At 45.9% G+C, this 22,557-nt stretch overlaps 1 long non-coding RNA gene across 1 annotated transcript in view; it reads left to right on the forward strand.

The window, feature by feature from the left end:
* The first annotated feature begins 1,557 nt into the window (after positions 1–1,557).
* The window catches only part of LOC142107090 (uncharacterized), a 28,984-nt gene continuing 7,984 nt past the window's right edge, over positions 1,558–22,557 (forward strand). Inside the window, exon 1 of the long non-coding RNA XR_012679867.1 lies at positions 1,558–1,680. This is a non-coding gene — a long non-coding RNA (uncharacterized LOC142107090). The remainder of the gene's footprint in view (positions 1,681–22,557) is intronic.

A 22,557-nucleotide genomic window follows, 5' to 3' on the forward strand; every position in this document is an offset into this window, starting at 1 on the left:
CTGAGCCAGGGGAGACCCAAAACCAGAGGATTTATTGCTTTAGGAATCACTAGGAAAGATATGATCTCGGTATGCAGTGCTCCTATTTGGAGAGACAGAGAAACTGTTTGGAATCTAATGGACCCCCCCTAAATTCTAGTCAAATGGAGGAAATTCGTCCTCTCTGAAGCCGGTTAGGCCTTTCCGTTTCCCGGGAGCTTACAACAATTTCCAAGTAGGTGACCTGGTTCCCCACAGTACAAGCACAGGTTACTTTTATATTGTGTCTGCCTTTCTATGCGCATGACCAAGTTGTATGGGTTCCTCCACAGACATTACCGGACTCTGGATCCTAGGAGCTAGGAGTAGGCTAATGCAGCGGGAGTGCTCTCTCTCTTGATTTCTCTCCCTAAATCGGATATCAATTTGGTTGCACAGAGAGATAAGTGAGTCAAAGTAGACTGGAAGTTCACAACCTTGAAGTTCATCCTCAATCCAATCGTATAATCCCTGCCAAAACGTGACTACCAGAGTGTCATTGTTCCACTGTAACTCAGCTGCCAAAGCGCAGAATTGAATAGCATACTGACCGAGAAGGAGCGATCCCTGACGAAAGCAAAGAATACCAGAAGCTGTGGTAGAAACCCAACCAGGTTACACAAAAATCTCTTTAAAAGTTTCCTGGAAGGTGGAACTATTATGCAACAATTATTATTGTGCTCCCACAATAAAGAGGCCCATGCAAAGGCTTGTCCGGACAGAAGAGAGATAATGTATGGAAACTTAGTCTTCTCAGTAGGAAAGTTCCTTCCCGACTGTAATTCAAACTGTATTGCTCACTGGTTTAGAAATCCTCGACAGGTTTTGGGATCACCATCAAATTTAGGAGGATTAGGAATCCAGAGATGGGATCCCTTTACTTGGGTCACTGTAGGAGTATGTGCCGGAGGTCGAAGAATCTGCCAGAGTGGCTTGTGAAGCCCTGAAGGTATTGTGTAGAAGTTGGGCTTGATTTTTCTTTTGCTCCTCTACCCAACCGATAAGATGCTCCAGGAGATCTCACAGAGGAGGTTTGCTGGATTCCTCCATTGTTTGGTCAGAGCAAACGGTCAACTATCAATCAGGATTAGCGCAGGACTTCCTGAGTTGCGGAGTCTAATGGACCTCCTTTCTTCACCAAGAACAGCAGGATGGATTTTGCTGCCGGGAGCCCATAGGTCGTGGACCTCAAGGTAGCCCCCGGATGTGATAGAGGGTAGATGGACAGATGCAGCTGGATAAACACAGGCAGGTACAGAGGTTGTGGTCAATATGCCAAGCTGGGTCAGATACACTTTGAGGTACACAGAGTTGAGGACAATCAAGAAAGCGAGGTATGTGAACAAACACAAGTCGGATACACACCGAAGTACGTGGTGCCAAGGACATTTCGGGTCGGGTACACACTGAAGAAAGCAGCACAAGGGTTAATCCAGAAAACGTAGTCAGACAAGCCAGAAGAAATTCACTAGGAGCCAAGAACCAGAAAGCACAGCTGGAGCCAAAAGCGGGGGTTAGCAACCTGTTGCTCCAACACATACAGTGTACCAGAGCGGCTCTTATATAATACAGGGAGTTTCAACCTCTCAGCACGGAGTCACGTGATCGCAGCACCGAGCAAGCAGTAAACAAGAGCTTGCTGTGATCAGGATCGTGGAGCAGGTAAGTTCCTCACAGACCCAGAGGATGTATGGATACAGATAAGTAAACTAGCACTAGCCACCAAGGACTGGGCTCTTTAATGGTCATTAGCAACATGGATTGGGCTCTATAGAACACACTTTTCCACAAAGGACTTTGCGATATACTGTATTGTAGACTAGCCACCAGGGACTGCATTGTATACTAGCCAATAAGGAATGGGCTTAGCTTTGTGCCTCCTATTCGGTGTAGCACTATAACTATGGTAAGAGCTGCAGGAGGGTACCACAATTCAAAGGTGCCCACCAGCCGCCCCTGCACGACTCATAGCAGGGAGGGCGGCCAACATCCCATCACCGGCCTTGGTACAATGTATAAGCCACATCCCAAAACCATTTAAGCCGTGCCCGTTATCTAAGGTGCGCTGTGCCATTACTTCACCCGCTACAAGACCTTCTCTCTTATGACCAGTTTCTGGTGGATGAGGGACAGGAATTTCAGAGAATTATTTTATAGAATTAGAAGAAATAAAAAACCTGTGTCAGGAACACATGAAAATAAATGATCTAAGAACAAAGGAAGAAAACTGCAAATCCTGGACGGTTTTCCCACCAGTAACACAACATCCAGCTGTACGTAACAATTCCTGATGGAAACATTGGTCTGATAAGCTGCAGCCCGGACATCGTCCTTCCGGATAGAGAGACCCTCTGATAACCCGTCTGTTACAGCACGATAATAACACAAACATAAAACAGATGAAACAACAGTGAAGCTTCATAGAGACCCTTAAACTGGTGTCTGTCTCTTACTGACACTTACTGACATACTGTAACCACAGATCGTTGGGGGAGGGGGGGGTTCCAATCCAGTTTAATTATTCACATTTGATGATAACATAAATAAAATACAGTCATTTATTTTGTGATGTGAAGCTCCTTATTGAAGAGAAATCTATTGGTGTTGGATAAATAACTTGGTGGTGGTACCTGGAAGAGCTCGCTATATATTGTACAAGAAACCTTTCTGGGTGCATTATATCCACACAGAATATTTGTGGGGTACACTGTGTGCTCCTTGAACCTTTCTGGGTGCATTATATCCACACAGAATATTTGTGGGGTACACTGTGTGCACCTTGAACCTTTCTGGGTGCATTATATCCATACAGAATATTTGTGGGGTACACTGTGTGCTCCTTGAACCTTTCTGGGTGCATTATATCCACACAGAATATTTGTGGGGTACACTGTGTGCACTTTGAACCTTTCTGGGGTAGAGGCTTCTGTACCGGCCTGGAGGGTGGTAGAGCTCCTCTTACCGCTGCCAGCCGGGGGCACCAGAGAGCTGAGTGTCATTAAATTACACAATAGAAAATCTTCACAACGGAGGGGTCATGTTACAAAAATCAGGGGGGGGGGTTCAATTGTCCACAGAGTGCATCCTATAGAGGTGTGGGGAGAATCCGACATGCTGGGGTACTGTAATAATTGAATTTCCCCCTAAGAGTTAAATTCCTATCATGAACTCTATTAATTTGGAGCTCACTACAGACTATAGTGAAGTCTACATGGCCGGATTTTATTAGAGGAATGTTTTTGGGATATTTTAATAAACCTTTTCACCAAAACTCCATCCAAATACTCAGAGCCGTAACTTAGAATTCTAGTGCCCTGGGCGAGAAAGACAAATGCCGCCCCCCTGGCCCTCAATTTTAACCAAATTAACCTAAAATATTCCTAAATTGCGCCCCCCTTCAGCGTTGCGCCCTGGGCGGTCGCCCCTGTCGCACAGCCCTAGTTACGGCCCTGCAAATACTCTCTCCCCCCCCCCCCTTCTCCTGTCTCATCACCAACCAAAATAATTTTATTAGATATGTTGGTCCTCATTCACCAACAAATACAAAACTAATATAACGTGCGTTATTTAAAAAAACATGCGTACTACGGGTAAACAACAAGGGGCGGAGGTAAAAGATACGTCTGGTGATGAATACGGGTCTGGGTCCGCTCTGCTCTAACAGACATTACACTGCAGGATACGTCCCATACATATGTTGAATAGAAAGTCACAAAAGAACGCACAGAAAAAAACAAATTCAATTAATGTCACCTGTTAATAATATGGAGCCTGATTCATTAAGGATCTTAATTTGAGAAACTTCTTATTTCAGTCTCCTGGACAAAACCATGTTACAATACAAGGGGTGCAAATTAGTATTGTGTTGTGCACATAAGATAAATACTGACTATTTTTTCATGTAGCACACAAATACTTGATAGCTTATTTGTACACTGACATTTAAAGTTGATATTTGTGTGTTACATGAAAAACAGTCAGTATTTATCTTATGTGCAAAACACAATACTAATTTGCACCCCTTGCATTGTAACATGGTTTTGTCCAGGAGACTGAAATAATAAGTTTCTCAAGTTAAGATCCAGTAAGTTAATGAATCAGGCCCATGATCATTAATGACAAAACATTAAAATAATAAAAATGTTTTGAATGAATATCTGCTGTACATAAAATACATTGTTACAGCTGCTGCTGATTGTAGACACATGTTCTAGCTGTATACACATGTTCTAGCTGTATACACAGCCGTCATCACTAGTAATCAGCACTTACACCGGACCTGTAGCTGGTGATACAGACACATGTTCTAGCTGTATACACAGCCGTCATCACTGGTAATCAGCACTTACACCGGACCTGTAGCTGGTGATACAGACACATGTTCTAGCTGTATACACAGCCGTCATCACTAGTAATCAGCACTTATACCGGACCTGTAGCTGCTGATACAGACACATGTTCTAGCTGTATACACATGTTCTAGCTGTATACACATGTTCTAGCTGTATACACAGCCGTCATCACTAGTAATCAGCACTTACACCGGACCTGTAGCTGGTGATACAGACACATGTTCTAGCTGTATACACAGCCGTCATCACTGGTAATCAGCACTTACACCGGACCTGTAGCTGGTGATACAGACACATGTTCTAGCTGTATACACAGCCGTCATCACTAGTAATCAGCACTTATACCGGACCTGTAGCTGCTGATACAGACACATGTTCTAGCTGTATACACAGCCGTCATCACTAGTAATCAGCACTTATACCGGACCTGTAGCTGCTGATACAGACACATGTTCTAGCTGTATACACAGCCGTCATCACTAGTAATCAGCACTTATACCGGACCTGTAGCTGCTGATACAGACACATGTTCTAGCTGTACACACAGCCGTCATCACTAGTAATCAGCACTTACACCTGCCCTGTAGCTGCTGATACAGACACATGTTCTAGCTGTATACACAGCTGTCATCACTAGTAATCAGCACTTATACCGGACCTGTAGCTGCTGATACAGACACATGTTCTAGCTGTATACACAGCCGTCATCACTAGTAATCAGCACTTATACCGGACCTGTAGCTGGTGATACAGACACATGTTCTAGCTGTATACACAGCCGTCATCACTAGTAATCAGCACTTATACCGGACCTGTAGCTGCTGATACAGACACATGTTCTAGCTGTACACACAGCCGTCATCACTAGTAATCAGCACTTACACCTGCCCTGTAGCTGCTGATACAGACACATGTTCTAGCTGTATACACAGCTGTCATCACTAGTAATCAGCACTTATACCGGACCTGTAGCTGGTGATACAGACACATGTTCTAGCTGTATACACAGCTGTCATCACTGGTAATCAGCACTTACACCCGACCTGTAGCTGGGGCCAGTTATACGGCTGAAAATCACCTACCTGAGAGATGCCCAAAGCTTGAGTCAGACACTGCTGCGTGCGCTCCAGCGTGGCACCTCCTTGCTGTACACTGACTACGGGCATACGCCCAGTCCCCTCCCCGCTCCGCCCATGAAATTGTGCGCTGCAGTGAGGGTCCTTTGTGCTCGTAGAAGAATTGGACGTTTCTGCTTTCTCTGGTGTATGGGCCGGTGCTGGACATGCACGGAGTAATACACAACGTATTGACATTTACGCTGCTTACTGAATCCAGTCCATTGTCTGTCCATCCACATGGCAAATAGCAGCTGCCTGGAAGCCTACATCCCCCATCATATCCTATTAAATGGAATCTGGCAGCTATACAGCACAAAATATAAGACTTGATTCCTGTAAAATCCTTCTTGACTATTCTGTGAAACTTGGGAACCTCAGGCTTCAATCCACCTTTTCATATGTAAAATAACGTGCTTTGTCTGGGGGGCGCACTGAGATCCTTCTCCCGGATGTCAGACATCCACTATTCTGCTAATTAATGAACAATTTTCTTTTTTTTTAATTTATTTAACTCCCAGAATCCTTTTCTTTCCACCATTTTGTTTCTTTTTTTTTCTTTTCTTGTGTCTCTTCTCCCTCCTCGATTCCTCCTTCATTCCTTCCCGTGTATTTCTTCTTTGAAGTATAACCTGGTATAAAATATATTATAACCTGCTTTATATTCCATAAAACTGTTCAGTTTATGCTTCACATGTTCAGATTAGCAAAACGTGTTTGTGTCATTGTACGACGGTCACTGTATACCTGTAATGTTATATTCCTTTACATCTCTGAAAATACAAAAACACACATCTGTGAAAGCGTTAAAATGATACATTACGATCATTGTTAATGATAATATAGATAGATAACCCAGAGGCAAGCAATGTACCAACGCGTTTTGCCATCATGATTCCATCGGGAGGGGGGGATGGTCTGGTACAAAGTGGGTTTATATAGAAGACCTAAAGTTTTGACAGATGTGGGTTCATTTACAATGAAATGTTCACATAGTTCACAGTCATCTGAAACGAGCGATGAGAAGCATCAGATTACAACACGTCTTTACATGAAACTTGTGAAATAACAATTTGCAATTGCAGTAAATTTATTACATTTTATTACACTTATTGTATGTCTAAAGCATTTAGTGAAATTTCCCAGCATTGAAGAACATTACAGCGAGTCGGCTACTGTGTATCAAGTGTTTCCTAATCTCATTTCCTGGACTCATACACCGGTCCTCATTTATATGTTAGAGGCAGCCCAGCGATCAGAGGCACATTGGGGGGGTTAGTATTTGTGTGCGACCTGCATCTCCCCGCATGTAAAAACATGGTCTGTACAGGCGCCAATTGCCCCTTTCCCCGCATTTGCCCCCGGCTGTATGTAAGGCCCTTTGTTTTGTGTCTTGATAAAAAGAATGTTATAAAACTGAAATATTATCTAAAGAATCAGCTTTTCTGATACTGTTTTTATAAAATATAAGACAGCTGATATCATCATCATCATCACCATTTATTTATATAGCGCCACTGATTCCGCAGCGCTGATATCCGCTTGTTTATACACCCAGACTAATGACAGATCTCTACGTAGGTGCCCCCCCCAATCCTGTATCAATTATTTATTTACTCACCCAACCCAGTGAGTTCAAATTAACACTATTCCAAAATATCTAAATATCTACTAAACGTGTTCGCTCTCTATAACTGGTTTCTTTATGACATGTAATAATAGGTCAGGTGTGACCCTGCTGCGTAACCCCTTCCTGAGACCCTCAGTGTGTGTGTGACAATGGGATAATAACACGGGTGTGAGGAAGTGGATAGTGATACAATGTTGCAGCAGCTGTACGCGTGTACGGTGGAGGGTGAACATGTCTCCCACACTTGGTATATATGTAACAACACAGTAACAAGAATGTTACTGGGAAATGTATTATTTTCCTTTTGGCGACAGGAGAACTGGACGTCCATCTGACAATCCCACGGGGGGGACCCTGCGCGGGCTGGCGTAGCGTTCCGTTCTCTTACCGCTGCCACTAGTAGTGGGGACCTGAGCATCACATCAGCTGCCCCACAAAGTTTTATTGGTAAATCTGGTGATAGAAGAATTTCTACCGCTGAGATAAGCCACCGCATCGCGCCAGATTGTTAAATAGACCCAAAATGGCGTCATTCATAACAAACGTCTCAGATGATAATTATTTACGATATTGTTTTATACGAACGGGGATAAAAATCAGCCTCATCACCACAGGAAGGGGGCGCACGGGGAAATAAGCCCCAATAATATTATAGACACCTTTTGGGTAAATCTGCAAAATGTTTTGAAAATCAGGAGGAAAAAAAGTGATGTGAAATAATTTGATAAATTTGCAAATCCCGGATTGTGTGGCTGATATCTCTCTATTCATCCACACTTGTTTCTCCTGCTCTGTTGTATCTCTCTATTCATCCTCACTTGTTTCTCCTGCTCTGTTGTATCTCTCTATTCATCCTCACTTGTTTCTCCTGCTCTGTTGTATCTCTCTATTCATCCTCACTTGTTTCTCCTGCTCTGTTGTATCTCTCTATTCATCCTCACTTGTTTCTCCTGCTCTGTTGTATCTCTCTATTCATCCTCACTTGTTTCTCCTGCTCTGTTGTATCTCTCTATTCATCCTCACTTGTTTCTCCTGCTCTGTTGTATCTCTCTATTCATCATCACTTGTTTCTCCTGCTCTGTTGGCAGCTGCAGCTGAGTGGGCTCGTTATCACCTGCATTAAGTTAGGGCAGAGGGAGGGGCCCTTAGGGATCACACTCTGGTTGTTATTGGTGATGCAGGGGCTCCTGAGAGCTGGTGAGTACCCCCCAATATCAGCCTTGTATATTCCTGTGATTGTGCTGTGTGAACGCAGGTATTCTCATTGCAGAGAGTGAGGATGATGCCTGTATTATTCCTGGTTATAAGTATGTAACTGTTTTACTACTTTAGCTTATCTTAATAATATATCCCCCCCCCCCCCCCTGTACAAATTTCTTGATGTAACAACTCTTAAATGTTGTGCCTGTTTCTTAGTCATTCATGTGTAAACTTGCCTGATGAAAGGGCCTCTACTCTGGAAGCTAGCAAATAATAGTAATAATATGTAATACATTTTTTTTGTTAGCCTATAAAGGTATCGCTCCTATAATACTTTTTGTCGTTTTTTTGGGGGTTTTTTTTTACACAAAAGTATTTAACATCACATTGGTTATAAGTAGTTAGTTGTGTTGTGCTAAACTCTGGTGAGTTGTGTTTCAGCTTCTGCTTATTAGAATATAACCTTTATAAATGGGCTGTAATGTTTCACCCTTTACCTGCACCCTCTGTACAAAGTGCTGGCAGACAAATTGTGATTTTCTTAGCAGATATTCAGCCTAATTCTCCTCTGGTAAATGGTGACCGGGTTCAGCTGCTGCTGGAGGTGGCCCTGGGTAGTTGTACTGAGCACATGATGAGACCAGGACTATAAGGGGCAGGAATTGGGGTCACGTCTCATAGCTGCAGTTCCAGATCTCTGTGTATCTATAATATACCGTGATTTATGTGGAATATTCTGTGTGACTCCACTTCTGTATTGTGTCCTTTGTGGGACTGCTTGGCTGCAGAGCTGACGCTTTTACTGGTTGGGGGAAGAGTGGAGAACTTTCCTTTCTTTTTCCTTTGTAATCAGCATTTTTTGATTAACGGGTGGATGCGCTGAGTGGTAAATCGTTCATTGTGTTCCTGCAGAGCCACAACTTCAAACTCTCGTGCCTGGGGTGAGAGTAAAAATGCTGCCCCTCCCCAGCCTTCAGTTTTACCCAGGTGTTCCTAAGATATTCATAAACTGCACGCCTCCCCCTCCAGAGTTGCGCCCTGGGCGGTCGCCCTAATCGCCCAGCCCTAGTTACGGCCCTGTGCTCCTATATGTATGTGTCTCTCTCAGTAGGAACACTGGCTAATGTCAGACAATATCCAGGTGCTATGTATTCCCTGCGCCCATGTGGGGCTTTGTGACTGTGCTCAGTGGGGGTTCGTTGATGGATTGTGACAAAAAGATTTTTTTATTTTTTTTAAATTGATGCCATTTAAAAAAAAAAAATTCTCACCACTTATTAATAGGCCCAAAACTTAACTGCACATTCATCCAAACCCCGATGTGACCAGACGGGACCAGGCCGCTCCGTTAGTAATAATGATGATATATACCCCCAGACTCTGATTATTGAATGTACAGCGTTGTGGCTGAATATTGTCACCTATATCGCTGTCTTTACGTGTATGTTCCTGTCGGTGGTTTTATGTAGGACGGAGGTATTCTCATGGCTGGGAGTAGGGAGAATGCCGGGGTTTTCTCGGCTATGTGTAGTTATTTGGGGTAATTGCTGTGTATTACCCTTCTCACACGTTAAACTGCAAATCGCCTCAGTGTATGACATGTCATATTCAGATGTGGCCACACCCCCTCTATCGGTAGGCCACGCCTCTTGGACAAAAAAAAAATTGTTACTAAAGACAGGTTATATTGGTGAGTGGATTTCGGCTTCCCCGTGACCGCTGCCAACCAAACTATTAAGCATGGTGATTGCTTTAGGGCCACACATACACCTGCTTGGGGCCACATATATCTCTGTGTGACTCGCGTGAGAGGCTCCTGGTCCTGTCCATCGATGGGGGATCAAGATAATCTGGTTTTTGAAGGAACAATAAGATCCTTATCTCAATCTTTCCCCTGAAATGTGGTTTATTATATAAACATCTGAGGTGCGGTTGGGTGGATTTAGTAAATATTTGAACTGGGTTCTCTCTGTTACAAACAAAATATTTGAATTTCTCAACCTTTTATGTTCTACAAAGACCTTATAATCTCTTTGTAGTGTAAGAAAATTCGGCATCAGCAAAGTATAGAATACGTCTGTTGTCTGCAGTAAATGTCAGGTTCAAGTAAATATGTAATAATCACTTGTATTATCTGGAATATACATCAATAGTGTCCTTCGCTTCTACTAACAAAACTCTATCTATGAATGTACAGTGATATATTCTGCATTATTACATTACTGACCTCTCTACAGATCTGCAGAACATTGCTCTGTCCCATCTACCCCCTGACAGATACATAGTGATATACTCTGCAGATTATTACATTACTGACCTCTCTAGAGATCTGCAGAACATTGCTCTGTTCCATCTACCCCCTGACAGATACATAGTGATATATTCTGCAGATTATTATATTACTGACCTCTCTATACATCTGTAGAACATTACTCTGTTCCATCTACCCCCTGACAGATACATAGTGATATATTCTGCAGATTATTACATTACTGACCTCTCTAGTGATCTGCAGAACATTGCTCTGTTCCATCTACCCCCTGACAGATACTTGGTGATATAATGATATGTTACATATATACTGTATATAATGTTTGTAGTATATCCATGTACTTTGCAGACGTACAAACCCTGCGCCTGTCGCTGAGTGAGGTACAGATGGAGCAGACTTGTGAAATACATGGTGGTGTAAATTGCGCAGGTAGGTGGAGACTACACTCCAGTGTGTGGCGCACACACGATAGCGCAGTAACACTCGGTGTGTGTGTGTAGTGTAATCCGTTGGTCCTGCTCACTGCAGTGACTCCTCCACTACAATAAAGGCTGCTCCATCTGCATGTGTCATGTTTGGTTCCCTGTGAATCTGTCCAGACGTCAGGGGCTGAGACCGTCGACATGACATGAAGGTTATAGTGACCTCCAATCTGATCCACATTTCCCCTCACTTGGTGGGAAACAACTTCTCGCACATTGTGGGGCAGATGTTTAATGTTGTGGTCACCGTTATCTTCTGTGTTCTGCTCTGTTCATTGTTGGTCTTGGATCTCTGGTTAATGAGATCTTGGTCTGTTGCCTCAATGACTGCACAGGATGTACGAGCTCATAGCTTTGTCCCCAAACTGCTCCAGGACGGCTTTATATGAAGTGTTTTATAAACGTGATTCTGACACCAATGAGGGGATCCTTGTGTGGCTGACTCTCCCCCAAGTGGGTCCCATTGCAGTTTGTTGTAAGGGCCCCCAGCTATGGCCTCTGGTATAAACCATTCTCCATCTTGGTCTGATGGTGGTGATTTAACGTTTATTACAGGATTGTGGATTCCTCTGAGCTCTTGTTTCATCTTGTTCTGAAACCTGGAAGTGTGATGGCAGTATTGTTGTTTCTGGCAGCGTGCGGTGAGCACCTGGTCTCTACATGTTACATTCATCATTGTCGGCTTCGGAGACTCTGGGGCTGATAAGTTGAACGCAAAATTTTGTGTGCAGAATGATGGTGTATTTCAGCCCATATGTCTGACGTCCAGATACGCCCAGTGCTGCACCTGTAATATATCTCGGATCCTACTGTAAGCGCAATAAATCTCTGTAAATATGGGACAATCGCAGTATTTGGTTTATATAATACAGCAGATATAACCTTCCTGGTTACTTACATGTGAAAGTAACTGTGTGTGTATGTGTGTATATGTATGTATATGTGTGTGTGTGTGTGTGTGTGTATATATATATATATATATATATATATATATATATATATATATTCCCCCCTTACCGTACTCTGCCTACGTTTGTACCCCCTGCACCGCCCTCGTCACCCGTCTCCAGGTGGATGTGCGGTCGCCTTCCGCTCTGTATGTACTTGAAGGGTTTTCTGTGGACATGCGCAGAGTGAGATCTCTCGGTCACAGGAGTTGTCCCCTCGACAATCCGAGGTCACTGGCGGACGCCTCTAATCCATGCGCCACAGAATATATGCAGATTTCTGCTCCTTCCTATAACCCCCATGACCCCAATGTCTCCTAATTTCATGCTAGTAGAATCCGAACGTAACTCCTGTTACACAATTCCCGATTGTCTCATCCGCAGCAGCTTCACAATGTTGTGTGCAGTTGGCGCATTGTGCTCCTTTCTATAGAAGCCCCCATGGCGTTCGGAAGGGCCATTAATCACAACAAAGGGTGATGTAGGGAAATGATTCAGATGTACAGGATGTGATCTGTGATATATTGCCTAATTACCCAAGGAAGGGTTTGTATCCTGCCAAATCATACATGTGTAAGACAATAGAAAACACACAATGTTTTAATCAGTGTTTTCAGTATCGTGTCCCTGAGAATAGGTTTATAAACCTAATCTGAGCGTGCTGAGCTGGCGGCTGGCTGTCCGACGTTGTACGACGTTCCTGCTGCATTGCCAAACCAATCGATGACTACCTGGGCGTTAACTATGCGCAGTGTGGGGGTGATTGTGGGAGGGCATCACTGCTGCCACGTAGGACAGCTAACGTTTCTGGGCAATGTGTAGCTGCTGCAGCGCCTCTTTGCCTGTGTCTCTGGCTCAATCCTCCTGATTGCTTACTTAGATCAGGACTGGCGGAGAGGTAACGTGGGACAACTGGGAAGCGGCTGAGCTTTAGGGGCCTATTTAACAAGCCGTCTTTTAAACACGATCCGTTTCACTCCTTATCGCAAAGATTGTGACTATTTATGAAAATCTTTCTTTTTGAGCAGCAGTCACGAGAACCTGTCCTATCTCCTCTGTGGCTGACAGAGCCGTAGTGACCGGAGGGGAGAGCAGGGCCCTGGGATCCCTCTACCACAATGCTCTCCCCATAGGCTGCAATGGGCTCACACCAGCTTCAGTCATCCGCACAGGTTCCGAAAATCTTTCATTTTTCGGAACTTGTTAAATAGCAGACCCATAAAAACTGATGGGGGCTCTAATGAAAATCATTATCCCCTATTAATAAGTGAATGAGATGCTTAAAAATGTGGTTATACTGCTTTTTTTAGTGGGCTTTTAAGAAAAAAATTTGGATAAATGGGCCCCTAATCTGGTCACAGGAACAAAAGGGAATTGGATACTTTGTGCACTCTGAATGTTACCACAACAGAGCGGCTGATTTAGGGGAAATGTCAGTTCACACCCAAAGGAGAAACTAAGAAAACAGCATTAACTTGTGTTATCTCAATTATATGATTCCACAGAAAAACAAAGAATCCCCCGGTGTTCTCTAATCCTTTAGTCATTGAAGAAATAACCCAACCAAATATTTACCTATGAATGTGATGGATGAGCGCATCAGACATATTTGTAGTATAAATGCAGCTGACCCCACAAGTGGGCGAGCGATGTAAGGTGCCCTATACGCCCATCGTCTCCACCCAGCTCGGGGAGAAGCAGCGTTATAGATAGAACGGGCTGATGTGTGATATAAAGACCATCTGTCTATAATCGCCTCTGAAGTAACGTACACTGACAGTGAGTTACTCCGGTGGCCACTTACTGCTCTATCTATATGGAGGCCGTACACAGGGTGACTGGCTATATATGGATTAGGACTATAGGTCCCTTTATATTGGATGGTGAAGACAGATTACCATCCAGAACAGGCAGCGCCCCCTCATACTGGTAGTCTTCCATATAATGGGATATGACCAGTGCACAGAACATATCCCAGGATTTATATGTAATATTACATTGTAGTAAAGTTCTTGTTAGGGTCTTGCTGCATGTAACTGTTTGTGGTAAACCTGAATCCAGCCCCCCTGATCCCTCCTGTCCAGGGGCTGGGCTGGAGAAGGGGGGGGGGGATATATCTGTCCTGCGTACCATAGTGGGCTATGGGCTACCTTGGGCTGGGCCACCTGCATTTTTGTTTTATTTTTTTTTTATTCTCACCTCCCCCTTTAAAATGTTCCTAGTAGACTGCTGCGTCCAGTCTTCGGGGCCCCCAGGCTAAAATTTGCTAGCTGTCCCCTGCTCCTGTCCCATCTTTCCTCCATGTTATCAGAATTCCCTGATGAAACGGGGGGGGGGGGGGGGAGGAACAAATGAAGCCCAGTTTGGGGCTGGCTCCGCTTCCTGCCCCCCTCCCATGGTCCCTGAGATTCTGCAATGGTTCAAACATTAATGACTGTGGCTGACCGTGTGGTGATGGGGGCAGGAGGCGGAGCCAGCACAATTCAGTGTGGGTGGTGGGGTTCTTATTTAATCTGGGACCTCCATAATTCAGGATGCCTCTGCTCATGTGGGACTATTGTCTGACTGGCTCCCAGTTTCACTTTTGACAAAAAATAAATACACAATTGTGATACCCCAAATCCTGAGTACCCTGGGATGTATCTGTTTTAATTTGTTAATTTAATTTGTTAATTGTTATAAGTGTTTATAAAGATATAAAAAAAAAAGAAAAAGAATTCCTGAGGGAGAAGTGAAAGTGGGGAGTGGTTGGGGGTGACAGTGGGGAGTGGTTGGTGGTGACAGTGGGGAGTGGTTGGTGGTGGCCGGGGGTGACAGTGGGGACTGGTTGGTGGTGACAGTGGGGAGTGGTTGGTGGTGACAGTGGGGAGTGGTTGGTGGTGGCCGGGGGTGACAGTGGGGAGTGGTTGGTGGTGACAGTGGGGAGTGGTTGGTGGTGGCCGGGGGTGACAGTGGGGAGTGGTTGGTGGTGACAGTGGGGAGTGGTTGGTGGTGACAGTGGGGAGTGGTTGGTGGTGGCCGGGGGTGACAGTGGGGAGTGGTTGGTGGTGACAGTGGGGAGTGGTTGGTGGTGACAGTGGGGAGTGGTTGGTGGTGGCCGGGGGTGACAGTGGGGAGTGGTTGGTGGTGACAGTGGGGAGTGGTTGGTGGAGGCCGAGGGTGACAGTGGGGAGTGGTTGGGGGTGACAGTGGGGAGTGGTTGGTGGTGACAGTGGGGAGTGGTTGGTGGTGGCCGGGGGTGACAGTGGGGACTGGTTGGTGGTGACAGTGGGGAGTGGTTGGTGGTGACAGTGGGGAGTGGTTGGTGGTGGCCGGGGGTGACAGTGGGGAGTGGTTGGTGGTGACAGTGGGGAGTGGTTGGTGGTGACAGTGGGGAGTGGTTGGTGGTGGCCGGGGGTGACAGTGGGGAGTGGTTGGTGGTGACAGTGGGGAGTGGTTGGTGGAGGCCGAGGGTGACAGTGGGGAGTGGTTGGGGGTGACAGTGGGGAGTGGTTGGTGGTGACAGTGGGGAGAGGTTGGTGGTGGCCGGGGGTGACAGTGGGGAGTGGTCGGTGGTGGCCGGGGGTGACAGTGGGGAGTGGTTGGTGGTGACAGTGGGGAGTGGTTGGTGGTGGCCGGGGGTGACAGTGGGGAGTGGTTGGTGGTGACAGTGGGGAGTGGTTGGTGGTGACAGTGGGGAGTGGTTGGTGGGGGCCGGGGGTGACAGTGGGGAGTGGTTGGTGGTGACAGTGGGGAGTGGTTGGTGGTGACAGTGGGGAGTGGTTGGTGGTGACAGTGGGGAGTGGTTGGTGGTGACAGTGGGGAGTGGTTGGTGGTGACAGTGAGGAGTGGTTGGTGGTGGCCGGGGGTGACAGTGGGGAGTGGTTGGGGGTGACAGTGGGGAGTGGTTGGTGGTGGCCGGGGGTGACAGTGGGGAGTGGTTGGTGGTGGCCGGGGGTGACAGTGGGGAGTGGTTGGTGGTGGCCGGGGGTGACAGTGGGGAGTGTTTGGTGGTGACAGTGGGGAGTGTTTGGTGGTGACAGTGGGGAGTGGTTGGGGGTGACAGTGGGGAGTGGTTGGTGGTGACAGTGGGGAGTGGTTGGTGGTGGCCGGGGGTGACAGTGGGGAGTGGTTGGTGGTGACAGTGGGGAGTGGTTGGTGGTGACAGTGGGGAGTGGTTGGTGGGGGCCGGGGGTGACAGTGGGGAGTGGTTGGTGGTGACAGTGGGGAGTGGTTGGTGGTGACAGTGGGGAGTGGTTGGGGGTGACAGTGGGGAGTGGTTGGTGGTGACAGTGAGGAGTGGTTGGTGGTGGCCGGGGGTGACAGTGGGGAGTGGTTGGGGGTGACAGTGGGGAGTGGTTGGTGGTGGCCGGGGGTGACAGTGGGGAGTGGTTGGTGGTGGCCGGGGGTGACAGTGGGGAGTGGTTGGTGGTGGCCGGGGGTGACAGTGGGGAGTGTTTGGTGGTGACAGTGGGGAGTGTTTGGTGGTGACAGTGGGGAGTGGTTGGGGGTGACAGTGGGGAGTGGTTGGTGGTGGTTGGGGGTGACAGTGGGGAGTGGTTGGGGGTTGCCGGGGGTGACAGGAGAGAGGAGTGTGATACTCAGGAGCTGAGAGAGATCCCTGTTTCTGATAAACTGAGAGAGAAAAGATGGGGACAGAATGGAAATTGTACAAAGTGATAAATAAGCAGATATAGGGGCACATTATCATTCTTCAGCAAAAATGAGAAATAGTTATCGATCCTTATCGCATGGATAATTTAGGGTTAGGGAACTATTTCTCAAATTTATTGAAAAAACGGATCACAGAAACAGCAGTTCCGATAAACTGCTGTTTCTGTGATAAAAACAAATCCCACTTACCCCCCTCTTCGGGAAGCGCTGTCTCGGGATCTCCTCCAGGTGTTCCTCGTTCTCTTCATTCTTCAATTGCGCATGTGCACAAAGATCCCGGTCTCTCTGCAACGAGAGAGCGCTGAGTGACAGGGAGTGATCATGTGATCCCTCCACACATGCTCTCCGGAGCAGAGCTGACAGCATTGGATTCTTCCATTCGGATGATGTACGCCAGCTGCAGCTGGTACATTAATATGACAAGTTTCCGAAAAAAATCTTTTTTCGGGACTTGTTAGATTGCGGCCAGGAGCAGTCACCATTCTGTTGTATGGAGACTGCTCGCAAAAACGATGATGAGTGCAAAGCAGCAGATATCCATGATATCTGCTGCGGTGCCCCCTTAATAAATTTGCGGAGAGCACATCGGGACCTGATTTCCACGGTAAGTGCACAATAGTGCCGCGATTTCTTAAATATGACCCTAAAAGTGAAGAAGGTGTAAGAAGAGAAGAAGTGAGCAAAAGAGGCTGAGGGAAAAAGAGTTGGCAACCCTGCTGGAATGACTGAGCAGTAGAGAGATCTGTGAGTACACAACAGGGACTGAGCTATGTACTGAGGACAGTGTGAGAGGAGAGAGATCTGTGAGTACACAACAGGGACTGAGCTATGTACTGAGGACAGTGTGAGAGGAGAGAGGAGAGAGATCTGTGAGTACACAACAGGGACTGAGCTATGTACTGAGGACAGTGTGAGAGGAGAGAGATCTGTGAGTACACAACAGGGACTGAGCTATGTACTGAGGACAGTAAGAGGAGAGAGAGTAGAGAGATCTGTGAGTACACAACAGGGACTGAGCTATGTACTGAGGACAGTGTGAGAGGAGAGAGATCTGTGAGTACACAACAGGGACTGAGCTATGTACTGAGGACAGTGTGAGAGGAGAGAGAGTAGAGAGATCTGTGAGTACACAACAGGGACTGAGCTATGTACTGAGGACAGTGTGAGAGGAGAGAGATCTGTGAGTACACAACAGGGACTGAGCTATGTACTGAGGACAGTGTGAGAGGAGAGAGAGTAGAGAGATCTGTGAGTACACAACAGGGACTGAGCTATGTACTGAGGACAGTGTGAGAGGAGAGAGATCTGTGAGTACACAACAGGGACTGAGCTATGTACTGAGGACAGTGTGAGAGGAGAGAGAGTAGAGAGATCTGTGAGTACACAACAGGGACTGAGCTATGTACTGAGGACAGTGTGAGAGGAGAGAGATCTGTGAGTACACAACAGGGACTGAGCTATGTACTGAGGACAGTGTGAGAGGAGAGAGATCTGTGAGTACACAACAGGGACTGAGCTATGTACTGAGGACAGTGTGAGAGGAGAGAGGAGAGAGATCTGTGAGTACACAACAGGGACTGAGCTATGTACTGAGGACAGTGTGAGAGGAGAGAGATCTGTGAGTACACAACAGGGACTGAGCTATGTACTGAGGACAGTGAGAGGAGAGAGAGTAGAGAGATCTGTGAGTACACAACAGGGACTGAGCTATGTACTGAGGACAGTGTGAGAGGAGAGAGATCTGTGAGTACACAACAGGGACTGAGCTATGTACTGAGGACAGTGTGAGAGTAGAGAGATCTGTGAGTACACAACAGAGACTGAGCTATGTACTGAGAACAGTGTGAGAGTAGAGAGATCTGTGAGTACACAACAGGGACTGAGCTATGTACTGAGGACAGTGTGAGAGGAGAGAGGAGAGAGATCTGTGAGTACACAACAGGGACTGAGCTATGTACTGAGGACAGTGTGAGAGGAGAGAGATCTGTGAGTACACAACAGGGACTGAGCTATGTACTGAGGACAGTGAGAGGAGAGAGAGTAGAGAGATCTGTGAGTACACAACAGAGACTGAGCTATGTACTGAGGACAGTGTGAGAGGAGAGAGAGTAGAGAGATCTGTGAGTACACAACAGGGACTGAGCTATGTACTGAGGACAGTGTGAGAGGAGAGAGATCTGTGAGTACACAACAGGGACTGAGCTATGTACTGAGGACAGTGAGAGGAGAGAGAGTAGAGAGATCTGTGAGTACACAACAGACTGAGCTATGTACTGAGGACAGTGAGAGGAGAGAGAGTAGAGAGATCTGTGAGTACACAACAGAGACTGAGCTATGTACTGAGAACAGTGTGAGAGTAGAGAGATCTGTGAGTACACAACAGGGACTGAGCTATGTACTGAGGACAGTGTGAGAGGAGAGAGATCTGTGAGTACACAACAGGGACTGAGCTATGTACTGAGGACAGTGAGAGGAGAGAGAGTAGAGAGATCTGTGAGTACACAACAGACTGAGCTATGTACTGAGGACAGTGAGAGGAGAGAGAGTAGAGAGATCTGTGAGTACACAACAGAGACTGAGCTATGTACTGAGAACAGTGTGAGAGTAGAGAGATCTGTGAGTACACAACAGGGACTGAGCTATGTACTGAGGACAGTGAGAGGAGAGAGAGTAGAGAGATCTGTGAGTACACAACAGAGACTGAGCTATGTACTGAGGACAGTGTGAGAGGAGAGAGATCTGTGAGTACACAACAGGGACTGAGCTATGTACTGAGGACAGTGTGAGAGGAGAGAGAATAGAGAGATCTGTGAGTACACAACAGAGACTGAGCTATGTACTGAGAACAGTGTGAGAGTAGAGAGATCTGTGAGTACACAACAGGGACTGAGCTATGTACTGAGAACAGTGTGAGAGTAGAGAGATCTGTGAGTACACAACAGGGACTGAGCTATGTACTGAGGACAGTGTGAGAGGCGAGAGATCTGTGAGTACACAACAGAGAGTGAGCTATGTACTGAGGACAGAGACAAGTTGGAGTTGTATAATAGTTAAGCAGACACAGTTCAGCATAACTCTACCATTACATCACTGACACTGGAAACATCAGCAGTTATTTAGATATGTTATATATACTTGAACTGCTTGCTTAAGAAAAATAAAAGAAATGTATGGGCCCCAACCACGTGCACCACTTCTGCAAATAGTTAGTGAAATATTCGATGTAGATCTTAAAGTTGTATTGAGAAATTGTTATATATATTAATATTAGAGATGTCAGTGTTATTAGTATGGGGAATTTAAAGGTTTGTCAATTGTAAATAGTTTTAAAATGAGAAGATATTGTTTAAAAACAATTGTTTGCTTCTAAAACAAATATCAGAATAATTAATAATAATAAAAGGAAGTTAGTTCAGAATACACTTGTGTCATTTTAAATCTCTGGATAAATCTCCTGACCTCTCTGGTGCAATTTCTACGTATTACTCTAAATAATACCACATGGGGTATTACACAATATGTGGAAACTATCTCCGGCTGTAGTCCTCATGGGGAACGCTGCTGGTATGGATTATCCGTTCACACACAGTGGAAGTTGAATAAAAGCTGGTTATAAAATAATAGTAGGATGCTTAGGAGTTAACGAGTTACAGTGCATATGTATATTGACAAATGAAGTCGTTTTTCTTCTTTCAGACAATGTTGCTTAAAATGTATGTGGAAACGTGTCTAAAGAATATTTCATAGCATAACATATTTAAAATGAAATGTGCCCTCCGGTGATAATATAAGGGAAGCTGGTGCAGGACGTAACGTCTGATAAGATATGGCAAGGTCTACTTGGATGTCTGCCTATATCTGGGGGATGATGGGAGATGTTGAGACCCCGATATGTGTAGTGATATTATTGGTCTAAAGTATTATATTAAGCTTTATCTATGTATTTTGTGGTTTTTGAGCAGAAAATGCTTGGAAAAGTCATGTGAAATTACCATTGTTCTAATTGAATTAAATGGTCTGTATTGTGCATACAAAATAAATTGAGAACATTCTGAAGAAACTTCGTTTTTGGATTATTTCTGAAACGTCCATATCGCTGCCAGATATAGGGTGTTTCTCCCTTCTTAAATAGGCCTCTAGAGGTGATGTTATCCTTCAACAAGTTGTTGACGACCTCACTGCCATCATATCAGGAAAATGAAGCCAATATCTGGAATAAAACCCCTTTGACTTCCACTGTAACGTGGATCTGATGCCACAACAAATATTACAGAATAATCTGTTTGGAGAACACAATAGATTACAGAATACAGGGAGATATTGTAACCAGAACATCTCTGCAGACAATGAGCCAGTTTACAGGGTCTGATCTCTTATAAAGGGCTCTTTCATCCACACGTCACCTGTGTCTAAATAAGATGTTTTCCTGTCTGTGGAGTCCCGAAGCCGGACAGAAATATCTGTGTAACCAGCATCTTCTCTGCTATAAATGGGATGAGTATCCTGGGGGTCTAATAGGAGACCGCTGTCTATACTGGTCCCCTCTGTACCCCAGCCAGCTCTGACCACCACACAGCAGCCACCGCTGGTCATATCCCCCAAAATAGGACCAGTCTCCGACAGAGGTGTCAGTGTGTGCTGGTGAAACGTGGCCAAGCGTTCTGTGGCTGGAAACCTCAGCAGGAACGTGCACTGTTTATAAACCGTGATTATTATTATACAGCTGTTATTTTGCAGGGAAGCACAAGTCTCAGATTGTAGCAGTTATTGATTGACAGCTGTCTGGTTTCCTCAGCTGTGGTGCCCCCTGGTGGACAGATTGTTAAAATGGCAGAACCCATGGTTGGGGCATATTACGTCCCAATCACCTTCGTAAACTAAACTTATCCAAAACTGAGCTGGTTATTTCCCTCATGCTGAATGCCTCACGTCCCCAAATCTTCCACACTGTCCTAATCCTCACACCCGTTCCATCTGACCGGTCAGCCAATCACTGACCTTATTCTGCAGCCATCATTTACACAATCTCTCCAATCTGCCTCATTCCATCACAGGATCTCCGGTCTTGGTTCATGTACTCGGTATACACAGGGCTGGCGCTGCCATTAGCAGGGGAGGGCTGGCAAACTTTAGGACAGGGAACAAGACTTGACTAGGTAGCCTATTGGTAACATTTTAAAGAAAATAAATGCAGGTGACCCAGCCCAAGGTAGCCCACTATGGGACTGGCCCAGGGGGAAGATGCCCCCTGGCCATTAGGCAAGCCTAGGCAGCTTCAGCTGCTTACTGTCTGTATGACGATGGCACCTCCCTTCTGCCAAGGTAAAAATCAGCAGGGAAAGAGTGAGGGGGGCGGCACTAGGTTTAGTGGCCCTGGGCATACCTCCGCTTATCTACTTGTCCTCCCTCCTTATGCCGCTATGAACCATGCTGCCAGGCTTATTCAGCATCTTGCCAACTACACGTCCTTTGCTGCCCCACTCTGCCAATTCCGGGTACCCACTGCTGGCTCACTGGATTCAGCCCTTCCCACTGGCAGAACACGCTGCCAGTCTGAAAAGCAGAGTTGGCACAAGTGATGAAAGTTGAACACTATCTGCTGCCCACTACATGCTCCTGTACCCACTCTAGGACTTCACCTTTTTAAAATGGGCATTATGTCCAGATGGCTGTAAAGCTGCACGAACCTTCCAGACTGCAAATCCTTACTGGCTTTCACGCTGCCTCTTTGTTTGCTAGAAGCATTTATCTGTCTGCTGGAGGTGTCGCTGGACCTTTATGAAGTGAGTTGGAAAAGATAGTGGTCTGAGCACACAGCCCCTCCCTACTGACTACAATACAATCTGGCAGGGGATTAACCCTTACAGCGGCAGATGCTGATAAGACAA

The sequence above is a fragment of the Mixophyes fleayi genome, chromosome 11 (genome assembly GCF_038048845.1).
Source record: "Mixophyes fleayi isolate aMixFle1 chromosome 11, aMixFle1.hap1, whole genome shotgun sequence".
NCBI lineage: Eukaryota > Metazoa > Chordata > Amphibia > Anura > Limnodynastidae > Mixophyes > Mixophyes fleayi.